The 3,497-nt window shown below is 41.4% G+C and overlaps 1 long non-coding RNA gene across 1 annotated transcript; it reads right to left on the bottom strand.

The window, feature by feature from the left end:
• Positions 1-2,357: 2,357 nt before the first annotated feature.
• Positions 2,358-3,182, bottom strand: LOC127751370 (uncharacterized). Its single transcript, XR_008012094.1, has 2 exons — positions 3,103-3,182; positions 2,358-2,491 (listed from the first exon to the last, which is right to left on the bottom strand). It is a non-coding gene; the product is annotated as an uncharacterized LOC127751370 (long non-coding RNA).
• Positions 3,183-3,497: the final 315 nt, after the last annotated feature.

Below are 3,497 nucleotides of genomic sequence, written 5' to 3'. Positions count from 1 at the left end.
TACGTCTCGTCGGAGTTGGAACACTTGGTTGTTGAACTCGTTAGATGAAGGCGCCGTGCCGTGGAGTTGGTGCACCAGGGAAGCAAACATGCAATGGCCATCATTTGGCATCCTTGCCACAGTCACCGTTCGGCCGCCAACGTGGTCACCAACCTGCCGTTCATAAAAGCAACATCAAAATTAGCATATTGACTGACTTTCTTGCTCTTACTATTCACTCGAAGGTGATGTGTACCTGCACTTATCTAAATAGCAAAAACTAATGCAAAATTAACCCGTTGCAATTAACTAAATTTAAAAATCGGAAACAATCACACACAAACGTCAAAATCTGACAACTTTTCAAAATATGTCAGTTTTAATCAGACAATCTGAAACAGACAATCACACACAATCGGAAACAACCACACACAATCACACAACCTCACACACACACTCGTCACAATCTGGCTCAATTTTCCCAAAATATATCATAGTATTTATCAGACAATCTTAATCAGAGATCATCACACACACACAACCACACACAGATGGCACAATCTGACACTATTTTCAAAAATGTGTCAAAGTATTTCAAAGACAACCACACACACAACCACCCAGTCACAATCTGACACAATTTCTTAAAGTATGTCACAGTATTGGTACTGGTACACACATAAACGCATTCTTTGCACCGATAAATCAACATTGTGCTTCAAAGCCATAGCCCGCTGTTTGTACAATAGATCCAGTAATACCATATGATTTTGCAGTTTAACGGTGGAACTGTTATCGAGCAATCTACAATCCTATCACCCCCTTTACCTTACTAAGCTGAATAAGTGACGCGAAATATATTCATTCGATGTAGAATCGTACACAAATTGCAAAGTGATTTGTGATGAGTTTTGTAGTCTGCTTCATCAAAGTTCCACCGTCACTTTTTCTACTTTGAACAAACAAGAGTGCACCAAGCAGGCTAATAATCGAGGGGTTGATGAGGCTAAACATTTGTTTGAACTGTTGAAAAATCTTAAAATAAAGGCAAAACCGACAATTTGAAGATGGGATTGCTCTAGGCAGAGATATTAAATATCCAGAAAAAGAAGACTGCTTTATTTTCATGAATATGGAAGGTTACAGACTCTATGTTGGAGGCCCACCAACTTCAGATAGCTGACCTAGACCTATTCAAACCCTGGTTGCAATCGTCCTCCATCGCCACATGGATACCAGAAGGAAGCATAAAGAAGAGATGCAGGAACTCCAAAGACAGTTAAATGACAAGACTGACATTAGTCATTGTAAGGATGCTGAGGTCCAAGAACATCAGCGTCAGCAGTCTGTGGCCAAAGATTCATTAAAGCAACTTCAATACAGCAAAAGGCGACATGAAGATGAGCTTAGTATGTACTTCTAAAATATTCCTATCCATGACATGTTGTACATTACATTGCTGCTTACATATGTGAGCCTTTTCAGGGACCTTATCTTCCAAACTTCAAGGATTCCAGTCATACAATCAGTCAAACTTATCTTCATTTGGTCCCTACATGCCAGTATTAGTTCGACAAATATAAATGTGTAACAAGTTCAAAAGGGGACAATGCGGTGCCAATTCAATCCTGACGCGGTACTCCTCATTGCTGTCACTGGGACTAGATATTATTCTTTACATTTCTACAAATAAAGCTTCAGTTACTGCCAAGCACAATTAACCAATTAAAGGTTCATTTATAGTTGTCCCAACATAACTTTTCAGCCCTTTGTCTCACGGTATGAGCCGGGAGTTGAAGGTTGAAGTAATACTGGGACAACTACAACTTCAATCACACAACACTCACACACCACACACACACCACACCACACACACACCACACCACACACACACAGTATTGGTACAAATGTCCTATTCTACTAGTCCCAACATACTTTCAACGCTTCGTCTCACGGTATGGCTGGAATTCTGCCAATCGGTTTTACAAAAGCGATATCTATGGACGAAAAATAATAATTAAAAAAACATCGATTTGTATGGTATGTCAATATTACACTTGCATTTTAAACTTTTCTTCCTTATCTTTAAAATTTCCTCTTTAATGTATTTTCAGGACCACCACTTGTTTCTTTTTCGAAGTCTATTCTGAGCTCTTGTGATACACTGGACTGTTACCAAGTTAGGTAACTGTCGTCTTGAACAATACATAATTTACGTTTGAAGCCAAGACAGCAGGATAGATGCCTGTGGCAGCCAGGATAGCCGTTGCTGAGAAGCAGCCAAAATATTTCAACTCCTAGTGAAGTCACAGCATGAAGAACTTATGACTAGGGAACAAGCTTTGCTGCAGAGAAATAGTCTTGATGACATTCCAACAAAATTCGTAGATGTTGGGATCTCAAATGTAGTTGCAGGGAATTTCTGTTTGCTCCCAAGAAGACAGCAGGAAAGAAGCCATCGGCAGCCAAGAAGGCCGTCACTGGTAAGAAGCCTTAGGCTGTACCAAAGCACCTGGAAGACAAAAGAAATTAATAGGCAAATGTCTCTATTGAATATTTATCACACTTGACTTGATTTAACAAAAAGGGTAAAAATTTTGAAACTAAATACTCTTTTGTATTTCATATTTTCAGTGGCTCAAAAAGTTACCATTCCTATCAATTGCTCAAGCACAACTAAATACAGATATTGCAACTGCATTCAAAATTAACAGCTCTGGAAAATGTATCGATACCCCCTATGAAAAACCGCTTACCGCCTCGGCGGCTGCGGACCAACGCTCACCTCCTCCCCGCCTGCGGACAACCGCTTACCTGGCTTGGCGCTCCGGATAACCGCTTAAGTCGCTTTTTCACCGAAAACGTAATATTGGTATCATTCGAAAGAGAATTTCTGCCTCTTTCGAATGATACCAATATTACGTTTTCGGTGAAAAAGCGACTTAAGCGGTTATCCGGAACGCCAAGCTAGGTAAGCGGTTGTCCGCAGGCGGGGAGGAGGTGACCGTTTCTTTTTAGAGCCCCCGAGGCGGTGAGCGGTTTTACATAGGGGGTATCGGTATGCCTATACACTCACTAATTCTAAATAAGGGGTGAGCAAAAATATCCAACCCGATTACTTACCTTAAGAATCAACAAAACAACTGAAGACAAACTCGTTCCGTTCAGTGTCCCAAAGATGCAAGTTCAAAATCCATCCAGGCAGGAACAAAATTGCCAGTTGGCAAGGCGCCCACACCTAGAATACAAAAATTGATGTATGTAACAAAAGACTTAGTCAAACAAGCATCACACGAAGAGGTACATACAATTGAATCTTTGTTTTGATAAACATGCTTATTCTTAACACTATATGCTCCAACAGGATCCAAAGCAGGGGGAGACGACGGCGAGGTCGATCGTGGAATCGTGCTGTCCAGCCGTGCCGATGCGGGTGGCGGTCTGGTCGTTGAGGATAGTGAGTCGGTTCAGGTCCAGCCAGGCGACAATGTGCGCACCGCGCTGATCATCCCTGGGGC

The sequence above is a fragment of the Frankliniella occidentalis genome, unplaced genomic scaffold (assembly GCF_000697945.3).
Source record: "Frankliniella occidentalis isolate FOCC.00 unplaced genomic scaffold, Focc_3.1 Scaffold452, whole genome shotgun sequence".
Lineage (NCBI taxonomy): Eukaryota > Metazoa > Arthropoda > Insecta > Thysanoptera > Thripidae > Frankliniella > Frankliniella occidentalis.
The sequence above is the reverse complement of the archived record's forward strand: the minus strand, read 5'-3'. Positions and strand labels throughout refer to the sequence as shown.